The following is an 18546-nucleotide window of genomic DNA, read 5'->3' as shown; positions in this document are numbered from 1 at the left end:
TCTTTTAAATCATCACTTTACACTCTTAAAAATAATGGTTCTTAATGGCACTTTACTGAGTTGTATGGTTTCTGCATATGAAATTGGATCTTTGCACTGTGAAAATGTTCCTAATATGTGGACAAAACTGAAATTGTAGACTAGCAACAGGATTCTAACAGGTCAAGAAAATGTGAACTTAGCCTGTGTTATATTATGCAGCAAGAGTCCTTTAAAAATCATTTGTCATTTCACAAATCTGTTATAATCTATTTTATTATCTAAAGTTCTTTCTGGAACCTTCACGTTAATGGTTCTTTTGGGAATCAAAAATGGTTCTTCTGTGGCATCATTCTATGAAAATACTTTGACACCTCTATTTTTAAGAGTGTACTCAATTGAATATTGCTAACAATAGAATCATCCAACAGGTTACTCTGCATGTGAAGCAAGTTAAAGGTGAACAGATTTTGAAAATGCCAGACCATATTTGTCACCGGGGGAAATTTGGCTTTACATAGAAGTTCTTCAAATAGATAGATAGATACATACATACTGTACATATATACATACATACAATATGGTCTGAAAATTTTAAAAGAAAAAACCTGACTTGGCTGTCACAGTGAGGCATTATAGAGGAGTACTGTATTGCTCTTGGTATAAAGGACCCCCAGCAGAGTTTCTTGATACACTTCTGCTGAATAATGTGTTTGCTGAAAGTCCTTAGTGTTAGTGTGTCAGAGAAAGGATATGCAACATTGCTGTTACTTGCAATTACTTTTGTTTTAATTCTCACCTTTGCTACTATCTCCAGAGTCCAGTTAAGTACAAGGAAGAGGTCAACCCTGGATTACATCCCAGTTATAATTTAAAAAAATCTAAAGATAACAATGTAAAATATATTAAAACTGGAGAAATAACTAACTTTTTTTAGCCTTTTTTAGTAAAGAGTATTAGCTTCCAATGATTACTTTTTGGATTTTGGGAAGTTTGGTATTTTCTCATGGAAAATGAGTGATGCTCCTTCACTTCAGGTAGTTCTTATGGTCAGAATATATGATTTGGATTAAGGAGATTTAAAACATAGGCAGCTAATCTCATAGTATTTCATTAATAATTTATACAGAGAAGAGAATAATTTTGACTAATAAATTGAATCAACTGCTGTCACTGATGGGGCTGTTGTGCCACCATTGTACTAGATTGCCTTGTCCCTTTAATGCTTTTTATTATTGAAAAGCTCTGTCTATCATAATTATTTGCTTTAAAGACTATTTGAACCTTAATTTAAAATTTTTGTTCTTGATGCAAAGTCATGTGAGCCTTAATTACTAAGTGTATCTCCAATCAGAACTCCTATCTATCTATCTATCTATCTATCTATCTATCTATCTATCTATCTATCTATCTATCTATCTGTCTGTCTGTCTGTCTGTCTGTCTGTCTGTCTGTCTGTCTGTCTGTCTGTCTGTCTGTCTGTCTGTCTGGAGTCAGACACCACTAAATGGATGACAACAACAGTACAATCTGTTTTTAACATTATCTTTAAAGTATATCATATCTGTGTAGTTTAGAAAAATAGATGGACTTGGTATACTTAACAATTTGTGATGTTACATCGTCATAATAATGCTTGAAATATTGTATTTAAATCAAACACCATATTGTGCTAATTCAGTCAAGGTTTGAGTCCTGTAAATGGGGAAAAAAACAGAAAAAGAGAAAGATGGCTTGTAGGGATCCAGACGATGAATGACTGAACACAAAAGAAAACCCCATTAAGTTGTTTACCTCTGGAGGTTGATCTATGCACATATAGACAATAACATTGGCCAAATTTGTTTGACTTTTATTATAAATTGTTATCTTTTGTTGTTTCTGTGACCTTCAATTCCATATCTCTTAATTAACCTTGATCATTTTAACAGGTGAATAGTGGATAAAGCTATTGAATGAACAACTTTCTGTGTTGTTCTAGGTTGTGAATGGATTTTGAAAAAGGGTAAAATTCAGGAAAAGGGTTGAATGTTGGATTAGTGATCCTGCAAGCAAACAAAAAATCCTTTCTGTTTGATACTTTTTATATAGAGTAGCAGCCAATATAATGCTGTTGTTTACCTGTATTTTTCACAATTGCTTGTATACATCATAGAATATTAAACTTTCAGATTGTCGTTTAGTGTCAGACAACAACACATCCTATTTTACCCCTTCTGTAAATCATCTCCAGCTCCTCATCTTTCAGCCTGATATTGTCAGATATCAAACACAGTATTTATTATTCATGGACTGGAGACTTCTCGGAAAACTGCATAACTGCCCAAATAATATTAATGAACCACAAAGCTTTAGAATTTGGATTGAAACCATAGACAATGAAACCTCTTGGAATGACAATCATTACCTCAAATTTACTTATCGAGCAACATGAACAAATTCTAATTACAAACTAATCTGAAATTCTTAGTCTGTTTTAAGTTAAACAATCACCCATCAATGACACATACATAATAAAAGTAACACACATACAGAAAAGTCTCCTTTCTAATTCAGTACATCATGTTGTTTCAGGACTAGTAATAAAATAGCAGTTGTGAATGACAGTATTTATCACATCCCAGTTTCTAATGGAGGTTTCTTTGAAGCATCACATCCTGATAACACATTCTGTTATTTATGGATTACATGTTTTATTAAGTTCTAAAGTTTGCACTTTGAAATTCTTGTTTAACACATCAGGTGCCATGTCCCATCTCAGGGATATGTTGCCTGATATTGGCCTTACACAATAAGAAAATAAACATTATAGAAACAATGCATTGACTATTGCCCTGGCAGAATACTAGCTATGTATTGGAAGCCTTTTAACAACAGAATTTTACTCTTTTTTGTATATTTGTGACCATTTATTTAATTGCTGTCTTTTATTTTTGATTGTCAATCTTTAATTGTTTCCTAGGATCTGGCAGGACTGTGTCTCACTCTATTTTTCTCTTTACTTTGGTGTGTTTTCACCCGGCCCCTTTCATTATTTTTCCCCTGGTCCCTTATTGTCAACTTTCAATTGGATTAGGACTTTCAGGTGCTGTGGTTATTAATGCCACAATTACTTGAGAGTGTGCAGTCAATGGTGAAAAAAATGACAGTCCAAGATGGTGTGGTGGAGGGAGTTAGAAGTCTGTGCTGGTAGAGAATTTAAAAATGTAAACAGTGTGGTTCAGGCTCAGTGGGCGTGGGTATACACTGCTGAGAAACTATGCGGCTGCGGGGTGTTTAGTAGGGAGACCACACTGATGCTCAGTGAGTTGTTAGGCAGAGAATATGCACCCACAAGAGTAAGAAAGGAGCCTGAGAACTTTACAAAAGAAGGTTAAAAAGGAAGAGTAGAATTCAAGAAAGAAGGACAAAAGGATGAATATAATTGGGCATGCAAGCTGGTACAAGTGGATGGGAGGCTTTGCGGTCAGGAGTTGGCCTTGTAGTGAGCGAGAGGTTTGGCACTCATGGGGGATGACTTCAGGAGCTCATCCTACAGACAACAGTGTGAATGTGATGAGACAATAGAACCAGGCTTGACCATCCCAGCAGTGACTGGCTGAGGTGGCTAAGTCATAAGCCAGTGTAAAAATGTTGACCACACCTGCCAGTGTCTCAAATACTACTGAGCAGACCATATGGGTGAGCAGGGACGGAGAATATTAAGAGTGGCATGGAAGACTAGAGAGCAGTGAAAGAAGCATCTTCTCTTGATTTTTATTCCTGTATTGATTATTTATTAACTAATCTTACTCTCCACTGAAGTTGCACTTGGATTTTCTATTTATTTAAGTAAAGAACTGCACTGCTCTCTATTTATTTGCTATGGACACTGTTTGAAATAAAAAGCAAAGTGCACTGTGATTAGCACCAGTCTTTGATGTTATGCACCCTCATTGCCCTAGCCATCCCAGTCATGACTATTGATTTCTGGGTTCAAGGAGGTGAAAAGTCTAGCTGTGGGCAACTCAGGAACCACAGATGGCTGCCATAAAAGGACTTGGAGGTAAAGACCTAAGCTTGGAAAAGCAGAGTTCAGAACCAAAATACCTTTAAATTGTTTACCAAAATATGCATGCTAGAAGTAAATTTTTTACCCCAAATCAGAATATAAAACTGAGATATGTTTTTGTTTCCTTAATCTCGGACAACCTGGAAGTCTTTAGCGCTGACCATTATACACTTGTGCTAATAACTTCACAATGTGCAACTTCAGATTGTCATGAGGTAGCCAACAACAATAGACTTCTCTATGTCTCAAAATGGCAGCGCACACAGACACACAAAATAATGGCTGTATGCCTAAAATAATTATAACATGAACAAAAATAGAAGTTTAAATCTGAACTAAAATTAGGGCTGAAATGAATTCTGTGCATGCCAGTACTTTGGAATAACATCCATCCATTTTCCAACCTGCTGAATCCAAGCACAGGGTCATGAGGGTCTGCTGGAGCTAATCCCAGGGCACAAGGCAGGAACCAATCCCAGGCAGGGTGCCAACCCACCACAGGGCACACGCAAACACCAAGCACACACTAGGGCCAATTTAGAATCACCAATTCACCTAACCAGCATGTCTTTGGACTGTGGGAGTAAACCGGAGCGCCCGGAGGAAACTCACGCAGACACGGGGAGAACATGCAAACTCCACGCAGGGAGGACCTGGGAAGCGAACCCAGGTCTCCCAACTGCGAGGCAGCAGCACTACCACTGCGCCACCGTGCCGCCCTTGGAATAACATGAAAAATAAAAAAAGTAAAACTAGACATAAATAACTGCGGTGGGTTGGCACCCTGCCCAGGATTTGTTCCTGCCTTGTGCCCTGTGTTGGCTGGGATTGGCTCTAGCAGACCCCCGTGACCCTGTGTTCAGATTCAGCGAGTTGGAAAATGGATGGATGGATGGATAGACATAAATAAATAACAAAGTACTATAATATTCTCAAGTGTCATAGCACTGTCCTGCGGCAATAGTTAGCTTTCACTTGCTTTTCTTGTGTCTCTCTTATATTAAAGGTAAACGGTCTAAAAGTAATTTTGAAACTCCAAGTGGGTTATCAGCGTCTTCTTAATGACACCATTTATTGGCTAACTGAACAGATTACAATATGCAAGCTTTCCCGACAGCTCAGGACCCTTATTACATCTTGCCTGAGGAAGGGGCCTGAGCTGCCTTGAAAGCTTTGTGGCACCCGGCTGGGGTTCCTACCCGGACGGGATGCCCAGGAGGACCGGAGGAGGGCTCATGCCTCCTCCAGAACATGAGGGGGCGTCCGCCCTGGTTGCTTTGGGGGCCATGGGTACAGAGCATGGAAGCTCAACCCTGTAGGGGCCCGTGGTCACCGCCAGGGGGCGCCCCGATGCCTTGGGAGCCCTGGACCTCAGTACTTCCGCCACACCCGGTGGACACCCGGATGTACTGTCAGAGCTTCCGCCACACAGGGGTGTGGCTACGGAGCTCCTTAGGATACACCTGGAGCCCTTCCGGGGTGAATAAAAGGGGCCGCCTCCCTCCAGTCAGGGGCAAGAGTCGGGTGGAAGAGGACGAAGCTTGGTGGAGAGGAGTGGAGGCGGACCAGAGACTGTGAAAGGCATTGTGTTGTGGCCAGGACTTAAAGGGGTGATTGGTGCTTAGGCACTGGGTTATGTGCACTATTGTGTTGTACATATTGTAAATAAACGTGTGTTGGGAGAAACTATGATGTCTACCTGTCTGTGTCCGGGCTGTTCCCCACAGCTTGCATATTGTAATCGGTTCAGTTAACCAATATAAGGTGTCATTTTGCTTGACTTCTCATTGCATCCATAATGGTTAACACGGTACAACATCCTACTACTACCTCCTCTTCTTAGGTATTCTCAGTACTGGGTGGTTTGGTTGTCTTTCGATTTTGATGTTGGTTTTCTTAAATATTAAGATTTGATCCTCCCCAGAGTTTTGGCTTAATGTTGGAATATCTGTTTTTTCATTTATGTATTTCTTGTGCTTTTGGTTTTATTATATATTTATTTTGTTGTATTCTTAATTCTGCTTGTGCTTTTCTACTTTAATTATTCTCTAATAAATAAGCAATTAACCATATTTTTTCTCAGTGGTTTTGGCTTTCCCATTTTTGGAATTAATCATAAGAGGATCCAAATAGACTGCAAAATTGTAGGGTCATGCAGTCAGTTCCCTTTAGCCATATGAATTAATGTGTCACGTCACTTCAGCCTTTTTCCTCTGTAAAAGGAGTCCTTGGACAAGGGTATAATGCTCAGTTTATCTAATCCTTATTGGAAATCAAATCAATTTGACCATCCGTTTTATTTGGATCTGTCTTTGTGCATTTGTGTTTTGTTTTTTTACACATTTGAGGGTGTTGCTTTGTGATTTATGTTTTTACATATTTTTGTGCCAATTGTTTTTACACCTTTTTTTATATGTTAGTCTGATATTGTGCTCTTTTTAAGAGCTAGTTTATTTAGGCAGGATTACATGATGACAACATAAGGTTGAGTGAAGCAAAACCTTGTGAGCTAAACCATAAGGCTTTTGTAATTAGCTCTTTTTTCATATTAGGGGCATGCTAAGGTTATTCACTACTTGTATTTTATCAGTCCCCTTGCCTTTGCTTGAAGCCTACATGACCCAAAACCTTTTTTTTTTTTTACTCAAAAAATTATTTTTTCATTTTTTATTCAGCTGAGTCTTGACAATTCAGTTTGATGCAAGATGGAAAGCAGCATTGGATTTGGTTCCATTCACTGCAGCATGCACTCATGAAAACAAGCAAATAATGAGACATTTCATTGTTCACAGTAAAAAAGAGAACACTCCAAAAAATGATGAATACACAAACAAGTAAACAAATCTGACAGAGAAAAAATTGTTAGGGTATATGTTAGCGCACAACCCTGTGTGAGTGCTCCCTTTGAGCAGCACTGGAACAAGGACAGCAGTTGCCAAATGTACATCTTTAAATTATTATTGGCCTTTTAGATAATTGCAGGCAAAACTTGTCATCCCACCATCTCTCTTCAGACATGTCATCTATCTCTAAATGTATGGCACTGTTACCCATTCTGATCAGTAGGGTGACAGGTAATCAATCAATGGTAAAGTACAGCAATTTAAAATGATTTGAACTACCCAGCTGCACATACTAAAAGAGGAAAATATTAAAAGAATGGGCACTCCTTAAACACAAATGCCAATTCGTAAGAGTGTAACCTCAGCAGCCTTGTCTCAGTAGCTTGAAGAGAACACAGCTTCTTGAAGCTAAAACTTCCTCCACAGTACAGTGACACAGGATAGACTTAATGGACTGTCTACAACTTCCACACGGCATGAACTAGCACAGAAAAGTGATGCAGCCAAGACCTTTGCAGTCATAAAGGTCTGGTGTGCACACTTCTGAAAGGCAAACTTAATTAATACAATAATATTGTTCTGTCAACAAATGAAAAATGTGGCAGTCCACATGAGCAAAAGAAGAAGGGACCAGGAGGTGGAAACTTTTACTCGTAACAGTATTGAGGATCATAACCATAAAGACAAATTATCTTATGACAGAGCTTGATACATGGCACAGGTACCATAGTCATAGAATCAATGCAAAAGGTCTGAATTCTGAGGTTTTGAAAGACAAAGCACTCTTAAAAGTTTTTTAGCTTTAAATCCACAATCTGTTTGTGGATGACATCTTATATGCTATCATTCCAGTGACATCATGTGGTGTGAATTCTGGGGCCACACCACAGACAACAGGCAATCAAGTCTTAACAATGGGAACACAAAAAGATAAACTAAAAGTCTGAAAACAAAATATAAAAACAAAGCAAAGGTGAAAATTAATATTGCAAGGCTTAAAACTTAGAAAAATATACAGACTAAAGGATAAAACTATTAGAAAAAAAATTAACAAAGAATTAGGAAACCTAACAAATATCAGTAATGTAATGTTACAATGATTTTTTAGTTGTATAAATACTGTTAGTTTGGTCTGTGCTGAATGCTTTCCAGTAGATTTCCAGTTTGTGCCTGTTGACTTGCATGTGAGAGAGGCTCTGCACCAATAAGAGACCTGAATTGGTGACGGACATGTATGTGTGTGTGTGTATGTATATGTGTGTGTGTGCTGAGCTGTCATTAAAGCTTTGGACATATGGAAGGACTTAAATTGTCCCAGAGCACACAGTGCTACAATAACTACTCTTTACGCGTTATTGCCTGTTGACTGTGATGTTGCTAATTCAAAGAGATGGCACAGTTGTGTTTTACCTAAAGCAGAAGAATGGCATGTGCCAGCCAGTAGTGTTGCTGGATAATATATAAAGATGAGCAGAGTTAAGGACAAGTACTGTATAATGTAAAGGGTGGAACAATGGGTGAAGAGATTTACTGGTAAAGGCTGATACATGCAATTTGAAATATTTCAACTTAAAACAGCACTCACTTGTTATTGAAATTTATGTTCAGAATATTTTAAAGGCGATCCCTATAATAAATACTCTATGATCTTAATGTTTGTCAGAATGTTTCTCCAGTCATCACTGTAGGAGTTCAATGTCATGCTTGCAGTATATTATCTTCTGTTCCCATTCTATTCTACTTTATATCGCATCAGTTTGCCGGTTTTGCACTGGAAAATCCTCATTCCTTTCTGAAGCGTTATCTTTTTTGAGGGAGAACACTTTAATATCTGGTGCACTCTCAAGGTTTCAGCATCCTTCAGGAACTGTTAACATTTGTCCCTGGTGACATCAAATACTAAATGTTTACAGAATAAAATACTCCAAGCGTGGTACAAGGCAGTGTAGCAAATAAAGAAAGGAGAGTATAAAAGAAATCTCTCATTATATGCTATAACAGTTTCAAACCGAACACCGCATCAGATCGGAATATTCTGAAACAAGCTACACACAGACATGCAAGTGCTGTTGGCTGGTCAAATTACTTTATGCTTCATGCGTCTTGCATGTAATGTGAACCTTTAAAATAACCAATTTGAAATATTGGAAATGGGTTATTTTACAGTGGCATACTTACCAACTTCAGCAAATCACATTCAATATTCTAAATAAAGCTGTGCTCGATGGTCCCTGTGCTATTGGACTTAATCTACGGTATGCTTAATAAGTCTGCCACCAAATTATACATTCCAGATGACTTTCGCTATAATAACAAGAAATAAATTAACAGTGATCATAGATTTTTCGCTACCCATCAGAACCACCAGCCCCCCGAGTCTACATTAAATGTATAGTTTACAGTGTTCTGGTAATGGAGGGCCATCTGTGAACTGCTCAGTTGTAAAATAAAATTAAGCTGTAGCCTGCAAGCAGCTACTTTGTTAATTTTGTGTTTTCTCATTTTGGCATTCTCGTTATTTTGAACTTTGTTCAACCAGATCATTTACTGAGAAAAGAATAAGTACAGAAGAAAGAACATCAGCAGTGTTGGGGCAGTACTATGACATGTGATCTGCAAATTATATTTTAAAATTAATATGTCTCTTTCTTTAGCCATTGGTTGTATTGGAATTTATGGACTATATGTACAGTATCCCTAAGCACAATACAGCACAAATAATCTCTTCTGAATAATTATTATATTAGAAATAAAACGTACAAGCATAAAAGCATGCTGCTCTTTTCCGAATTATGCCATTCACCTAAAAATGTAATATGAAAAAGTATGCAGTGTGAAAAAGTAGTAACAATTATTAACAGTTTGGCTATAACAGTGTCATACTTTAAAATTAATCATTATGTCATACAAATCATCCTTGTTGTCTCCTGTTTAACAGCCATTTTTCATATTTTCCCAGGTTAAATGGTTTCCCCTTCCCAAATATTTTTCCCTGTTCTCTCCACAGATCTGGGTATCTGATGGGGTGAGACCTGTTCTTCTAATGTCACCCAACACCACCTCCAACCATGCCTTCTTCATGGAAAGTCCATAACCTCCTCCCTGTTTTTAGTGCACCTCTTCACATCATCATTTGCCTATCATGTGGACACAATACGTGGACCTCAGTGTTCATCGCCCTTTCATTCCATGACACTCCACATACCCACCTGATCATTCTGATCTCCGTTCTTTTGAGCTTTGTTTTATGTTTCGCCTTAATCAGCCACGTCTGACTCCCACAGAGCATATTGTTGCACAAACAGCTTTCATAATCTTTTTCCTTCAATAAAAAGTACGATCTTTTTGAAGTCAGAATATCCTCCGTGCATCTTTCACCCTCACTATCACTGCTATGCTTGCACAACCACCTGCAGAACTTCCTTATTTCCTTCTAAACCACTCCATTGCCAGTATCTTACTTTTCAGTTACTACATTAGCATTCCTCTCACATAAAACTTTCAGTCATTTCTGCAGACTATCCTGCATTTTTTATGCATCCACTTCCAACAACCCAAATGTTGGATTGAATTTCTCCGAACACCACTACTAAACACACTGCATGGCCAAGCACCCACCCACCTCTTCCACAATCCCTTTTACAACACCCCCGGTCTACTGTCATCTATTTGCGGCCATGCACAAGTCAAGTCAAGTCAAATTGGGAAGCATGCACTGGTACAGTGCGTTGAAGGACCCACTACACGATGAAACAACTCGGGATCCCGGTTTGCAACCCCTCAGGCAGACACGCGGTCCGGTCCCACCTTCCAGAAATTACCCTCTATCTGCCGCAGCCAAGGGTTTTTCATTGACAACCCCTTGGCCTGGTCCAGCCACTCGAGTCCCCAACAATGAGGATCTTACGAGCTGGATCAGATCTGGCTATGCACAGCACAAAAAAAAATTCCATGAGGTTTATTGCACAGCAGCAAAGTGTGAGATTGAACAATCTTTGTGGTCTGTGATGTCCTTAGATGTCCAGGCTGCACGTGTGCTACACTAAATGGATTAATGTTTGTCTGCCCATCGCCAAGAGACGTGCTAATCTGTAGAACCCCTGTTCATAATGGAGACTGGGGCTTGCAGTTGTTCCCCATGGACAAGGAATTCCAAGTAAGTGTGGGTCATAAGCACACACTGAATAAGTCCCTGCCTTTGTACACTTTGCTCAACGCTACTACCGGTTTGATGATTTAGTGAGGATCTCGGGTTTGCCCTGCTTTCATCTTTTTGGTCTTTGGTAGTGCACCTAGAAGATAACTGAAATTGACTATGGGGGAAGTAAAAGTCATAACAAGGTTTCCAAAGGTAAACCTGTGTAAACCCATCTTTCGAAGGGTGAAAGTGGAGGGCTGGCTCGTCCATCCAAACTCATCTCCCTCCACCGGTCCGGATCGGGATGGGAGGGGTTCAGGAATGTAACCCCCTGAAGATGATCAGAATTGACTATATTTATCCAAAGCAAATTTACATTTACAGTTATGTGAACACAAGCATGAGGGAATCATAGAAGCAGAAAACTACAGGTAGTCCACAAATGCTGGTGTACATCCATCCATTCATCAACCCGTTGAATCCGAACACAGGGTCACGGGGGTCTGCTGGAGCCAATCTCAGCCAACACAGGGCACAAGGCAGGAACCAATCCCGGGCAGGGTGCCAACCCACCGCAGGACACACACAAACACACCCACACACCAAGCACACACTAGAGCCAATTTAGAATCGCCAATCCACCTAACCTGCATGTTTTTGGACTGTGGGAGGAAACCGGAGCACCCGGAGGAAACCCACGCAGACACGGGGAGAACATGCAAACTCCACACAGGGAGGACCCGGGAAGCGAACCCGGGTCTCCTAACTGCGAGGCAGCAGCGCTACCACTGCTCCACCGTGCCTGCTGGTGTGCATCACTGTTCAATTAAGACCAATCATGTACAGTGCTGTTTGTCAGGCTTGTGGCAACTTATTCATGCACAGAGGTGGATGGGCATGCAGTGCAGCCCCCCAGGCACCAACTAATTCAGCAGGAAAAAGAAGGTTGGAGGAGTGCTGTACTAGACACCACTCCACAAAGCACAGCTGATCACATGCACAAAAATTAAATTGCAAATCAGTAAGAATCCACTGCTTCCAATCACTTTTTCAGAAAATATACCTTCAAGAATGGCTCATTAATGCAGTGTTCTAGGTGAAGGTCAAATTGGAAATCAAAGATAACATTTAGATTGTTGACTGGCTGGGTGATCTTCAGTGTCATTATTTCCAAGGTGATGGTGAGGTAGCAACTAATCAAAGGCTTGGCTAGCAAGAGCATTCCTGACTTTAACAGAAAAATGTTGTATTCAGCCATACATCCTGAAATATCTGTCAGCCTGGCCAACATCTGTGACGAGATGTATGTGTCCAAGGATATTAAAGAAATAGCAATGGTACAAAAATCTATTTAAAATGTAGTGATGGAAATTTTATACGGTATGTACAGTATCTATAGGTGCAAAAATAGTTTTTCCAATTAGTTGGTGAAATTCTGGGTTATATTTGAATACTGTGATTTTGAGACAGATGCATAATCTGATTTTGTTCACTGCCTGAAGCTAAATGAAGCTTCTTTTTTCTTTCTTTTAGAAATATGCGATGTGGATTTTTGCATTTTCAAACTTGACTGTGTCCTAGATGTTTAATCCAAAAGCCAACTATTTATTACTAAATATCTTGCTAACAGAAATATTTTTAATATACTGATATGTTTTATATATTGTATATACTGTTTATATTGCATAGTTATTTTATATGCAGGCAGTCCCCTGGTTACGTACGAGATAGGGACTGTAGGTTTGTACTTAAGTTGAATTTGTATGTAAGTCAGAACAGGTACATAAATTTAATAAATGCTATTGTTGACCGACTGTAACCAAGTGCTCTGCCAATGAATGATGGAGTTTCACCTCTCTCTGACCTTTTTATTATTGCTACTTTATTTTCAATGGTGATGTTTTTTCTCTTCTTTACTGTATCACCAGCACTTGCATCAGATTTGTGTTTCAGAGACTTTGTTGAAGGGTGAAGACAAAAGATTAAGATGAGCTCTTCTGCCCAGCACTGTACGCGCTATCACAGCAGGAAGGCACCAGTCGCCAACATGTCTGATGTACTGACAAGAGACAACTTCCTGCTATGTGCGTAACAGTACAAGCAGGTTTGGTATTGAGAATGAATGGGGGCATCGACGGACGGTTCATCACCAGCCCACCTCACAGTCACCTCCACTACAGTATGCTGCCTGCAGCATCTGCCCACCGAGAACGAACACTGTGCGGCTACAGGCGGGTAGTGAATCGCCCCCATTGAATAGGCAGCCATCCGATGCACACTACAATGCTACCCCCCACCGCCCCGTTCATCCTCAATGGCCTCCATTCAGCCACAACTGGGTCACCGCTTGCAACATTACCAGCTGCCCACCGAGAATGAATGGGACAGCCGTGTGTGGTGGGCGGGCAGTGAAACTGCTTGCCACCCGAGGGACACTACACTGTGCGAGCCGAGCAGCGAAATCACCTCCGTCCAGCCACCGCGCGCAGCATTACCAGCTGCCCACCAAGAACACACGGGGCAGCCATGTGTGGTGGGCGGAAGCCGCCCGAGGGAAACTACACTGCGCGGGCAGCGAAATCGCCCCCCTCCAGCCTCCGTCCAGCCACTGCTTGCAGCGTTCCCAGATGACAGAGCGGTAGTTACTGAGGCGCATGCATCGCACCTGTGGCTCATTCGTAAGTCATAGGTAGAATGTCCGTAACCTGGGGACTACCTGTATAATACAAAACTATATAATGGGACCAAAAGGGGGCATTTTAAGAGGGTATGACTGCTCATTGCTGATATTTTGTTCATCCTGTTACCAGGATTTGTTAATTTTATTAAACCCAAGATAAGGAATAATTAAATGATTCATTCCACAAACACCTTTTTGGGTATCTTTTTCCTTAAGTATGGTAATAAACAGTCCAAAACAAGCTTCTTATATATATTTTTGTTCAATTTTTTAATTAATAAAATCAAAAGGAACTCAACATGCCAGAATGAGAAGCAACCAATATGTTAAATAAACCCAAACAGGGCCCCTCTAACACCCCACCCACCTCACCCCATTTCCAGGCGTGATTCCAACTGCCAGGAACTGCGGCACTGCCAATTGACCACACCACTACATCACTACCAGAACAACGGAGCAACTGCATTAAAAGTTTGCTGTTATAAAAGATTGAGGTTTGGAAGCAGCACAGTCCCATTCAGGCTCCATTGATTTGTAATGCAAACAGCACCAAAATAGTTAACTTATAAAAGGGAGACAGACAATTCTCCAGTCTAAACAGGTCTGGGGTTGTCCATTTAGAATATTATGGTTAGAAATGCCATGATGTAGGTGGCAATTCCTTAAACATGTATGAGTTGCAATGCCACCAGGACCTCTTCCATCCTCGTCAAGTGTGTGTGTGTGTATTGGGGTGCTAACTGTCTCTGCTTGCATACCACACTACCCTCATTACATCTTTGAGATCCTTCTGTTCCAGAATTGCAGGCATTGGGATCCATTTCCTGACCAATGCTGGTGGAGTTCCTCCTTGGTTTCAAGCCAGAAGTAAACTCGTTTTAGAGAGCCCCTGCCCCAGTGCCCTCCCCTTTACCTCACCCACTTCCTGCAGAGTGTCTTTCTCCTAAGATAAATGGACTCAACATAAGAAATGTTAAATGCATTCATGAAGTGGAACTCAGATTTTAAGATAATGAACAAAAATTAATTTTGTATATATGTTTATAGTAGTAGGGTGATGTACCATGTTAGCAATTATGGATGAAATGAGAAGTGAAACAATATGACACCTTTTATTGGCTAACTGAACAAATTACAATATGTAAGCTTTCAAGGCAGCTCAGGCCCCTTCTTCAGGCAAGTTGTAGTCATTGTAGATATTGCTGCAGTGTTAAATTGGAAACTCTTGAACTATGCATTGATTGGACTGCCTAGGCAAACATCTAGGATGTTAATAGCTTAAACTAAGGAAGAGTTTTTTTATCTCCATTTCGTGGCTCACTTGTATGTTTGTACTCAAATGTGGCACTTGGTGCCATGGCCCACCTGCCAAGTTGTTTTGCCTGCCTAAGGAAAAGTCATCCCAGATGGAGGATTGCAGGAATCGTGGGAGAGAGGGGTCCTTTCATCGGATTGGCTGGCCCAGCACTGTTCAGCTGTGGAATGGCCAAATGGGGGAGGCAGCTTGAAGGATGAGGTCTCCAGGACTCTATACAAATCCAAATCTTATTATGGGATATATCATCTATTGTTAAATTCTGCTCTGTACTTCTAAAATTTATATTTTTTATTTCTTACTATATTGAGAAATTGTTCTGTTCTGTGTACTGTACTGTACTGTATTGTATTGTATTGACCCCCTTCTTTTGACACCCACTGCACGCCCAATCTTCCTGGAAAGGGGTCTCTCTTTGAACTGCCTTTCCCAAGGTTTCTTCCATTTTTCCCTACTAGGTTTTTTTGGGAGTTTTTCCTTGTCTTCTTAGAGAGTCAAGGCTGGGGGGCTGTCAAGAGGCAGGGCCTGTTAAAGCCCATTGCGGCACTTCCTGTGTGATTTTGGGCTATACAAAAATAAACTGTATTGTATTGTATTGTATGTTCTTTAGTAATATGGGGGTGAGTGTTAGAGGCAGGCTTCAGTTCCAAGTGGTGAGTCAAACCAGGTTTATACATGAGTCAAATCTGGAGTTGCTTACAATTAAGAAAATCTGTAACAAGTGTAGTTTTTAGCAGCAATTTTTCTGTAGTCATTTCTATGCCTAATCTTTTCAGAGAAATATTGTATAATTAGACTACAGTTGTTTACTTTATGTTGTCAAATGAATAGACAGGAGCCATAAAAAGGTTAGGGGCAGCCACCCGTAAAATATTTCCCGGCTGCAAAAGTTAAATGGTGTACAGTTGTGTATGGGTTTAAGTCCAAAACAGAAACTGCCTGGATGAGGCAAAGATGGCAGCTTTAACACTAGAATCCCTGAAGCCTAAAAAAAAAAAAAACTTGTAATCCTGGCCCACCTTAATTCCCTTTGCACCTCTCCATCAGCATCTTTTGTTTTGTAAATGCATCGATCAACACAAGCAGCAAGTAGCCTTCTGTCCCATCCACCGCCTTGACGGAGCTCAATTCGGGCAAAAAGTTCTCCTGGCTCACGTCAAAGCTCCTTATCTGTGTCTGATGTGCCTGAAGTTGTATAGGGTCAATAATATATTGTTATTTGGAATTCATGCATTTCATGTGTGTTCCGTGTCTACAAAGATCTGGTAAATGTAAGATGAAAGGAAATGCGAGGCAAGAAATGCTGAACACATACCTAAAGCAGAAACTTTTTCCATGTTATACTAATAATGATGTGAAGTGTATAATGTGTGAAGACTTTAGTCCAAATATCAAATAAACACGTGCACTTTTATTCAAGAATATAACCAAAGAAAAGAAAAGCATTTGATTTACATGTTGCTGTCAATGAGTTAAAAACCCAAGCTCAAATGTCAATCGACTGGGAGTTTATATGTGTTCTTGAATGGTGCAGAGGTAAGAGCCACTGCCTTATAACCCAAAGACCCCAGGTTCGAGACCAGGCACTTTGCATTTTGAGTAGTGAGCTGCTATTATTATTATTATTATTACTATAATATAATAAAAACATAAGTTTTCATTTGAGTCTGTAATACCCGGTGTAAATTGTGGCTACTTGTAAAAGTTAGCACTTGTTTTTTTATTATTCAGTTTTATTCTCTCAGTGATGTTAATGTGGTACAACTAACTTGCCTCTCCCTCTCTGAGTTGATGGCATTTATCTCCATTCTTTTCACAAGAGCAGCAATGAACACAGTGGGTGCTGTGGCTGATACCTACTCTGAACTATTTATTGTACTGGCAATCAAAGATACGATGTTCCATGACCGCTATCAGACTGGACAAAGGCAGAACCGTAACAGCAGACAGCTTCTTCACAGCTCTTTCGCTGGCTAATAGATGGCTGCACCACAACACAACTCCGCTTGACATCATAACGTAAAATGGGACTTCCACCTGCAGCTAAAGTCACTTCAGTACGTGAGCAATACGCCACGCTGCTGTTTAGATCTGGCAGTGTCATGCTGACGGTGTATGCGCCCAAAATGAAGAAGCCTTTGATTTCAGTCTGTAACAGCCGGTATAAATTTTTGCTGCCTGTAAAACATATTGTTGAAGGGGCATAACCAGACAGACAACCACTGATGAATCATGTCTTCGTGGTATCTTGTTGTCACTTGAATTTTTGTTATTCAGCTTTATTCTTGAATAAAAGCACACCTGTTTTGTTATACCTTTGTGAAAGTGCTTATTTTATATTCCAGTAACCACTTGAAGGAGATCAAACTATCTCCACCTCTCTCGCGCACGCACACACACATTCATACTTTAAAACATCACTATTTGAAAACACTATGCCATAGAGTACAGGCAAGATCGAAAGAAAAAACATGTTCAAATGAAAACTGATGTTCAAATGGCATGGCATTTTTTCGTAGGCTTCAGGGATTCTAGTGTTAAGGGATGGCAGTGGAAGTGACGTCACCAGAAGTTGCATCATCAAGACCAGATGTGACATCTTCGGGACCAGAAGTGGTGTCCTCTGGGTTGTTACCGGAAGTGATGTCATCAAGGCCAGGTGGGATTTCCTATAACTGGTCTGTAGTAGAAAAAGAGAAAGGATTAGTGCAGCTTGCCACCCCCTGGACTGGCATGGAATTACCCTCATAGAAACCCCTTAGCTGCCTCCCATGTGCACATGTGTGACAACATTCATACTTTTTCTAGTTAAAGTGCAAGTGGGTAAAAACACACAGTGAAATTTCAGTCGGAATTTTGAAATTCTTCTGCTTTGTCCACTAGGCTACACTGCTGTGTGTGTCACACTATGATGATGTCAAGCACATCTTCAAAATGTACAGCTTTTTAACTATGAATCTGTGTTTTGGAAAAACGTATATTTAATGAAGATTGCAAACATTTTACTTGAATCATAAAAAGAAAAAGTTGGCTTAGACGAGGTAACTGGCACAGTTAGCTGCATTCAAATTCAGGAGAACTTGAACTTTAATCTTTTCGAATTATGCAATGTATTGTTCATTTTTCATCCTGCAAGTCCAGGCTTGTCAAATTGGAGAAAAATAAACGATCTGCACTGTGTTTCAGTGTTACAGGGGCAGGTGATAAATGAACCGACTTCATCTTTGTTACTTGATTTAGAGCAAAAAAAAAGCTCAAATGTCAAGGTACGCAAGGCTATGAAAGGAATTCATTGCTCTATTGGATTATGTATTAATGCACATCTGCTTTTATTTCATCCTTAAGTGGTCTAACTCAAAGTAAAGGTCACAACTGTTAATACTATATAAAATAATTTAATTCATTTCACTCTAGAAGTGGGTCATACCCTTTCATTCTGTTAAAACATTATAGAATTTCTGGAACAGCAGGGTGAACTACTGATGAATCTATGGACACTGGGTACAGAAATGTTATAAGGATGGTATGAAAGGAAAGGCA

General features: G+C 40.0%; 1 protein-coding gene and 1 pseudogene across 1 annotated transcript in view; one reads left to right on the top strand and one right to left on the bottom strand.

Moving 5' to 3' along the window:
• Positions 1-18546, top strand: part of plcxd3 (phosphatidylinositol-specific phospholipase C, X domain containing 3) — a 205269-nt gene that overhangs the window by 76979 nt on the left and 109744 nt on the right. The gene's annotated exons all lie outside the window — the stretch shown is intronic.
• LOC114655217 (uncharacterized) lies at positions 14311-14454 on the bottom strand (annotated as a pseudogene).

Source organism: Erpetoichthys calabaricus, chromosome 7 (assembly GCF_900747795.2).
Source record: "Erpetoichthys calabaricus chromosome 7, fErpCal1.3, whole genome shotgun sequence".
Classification (NCBI taxonomy): domain Eukaryota; kingdom Metazoa; phylum Chordata; class Cladistia; order Polypteriformes; family Polypteridae; genus Erpetoichthys; species Erpetoichthys calabaricus.
Note: the sequence above shows the minus strand (reverse complement) of the source record. Positions and strands in the feature narration are given on the sequence as shown.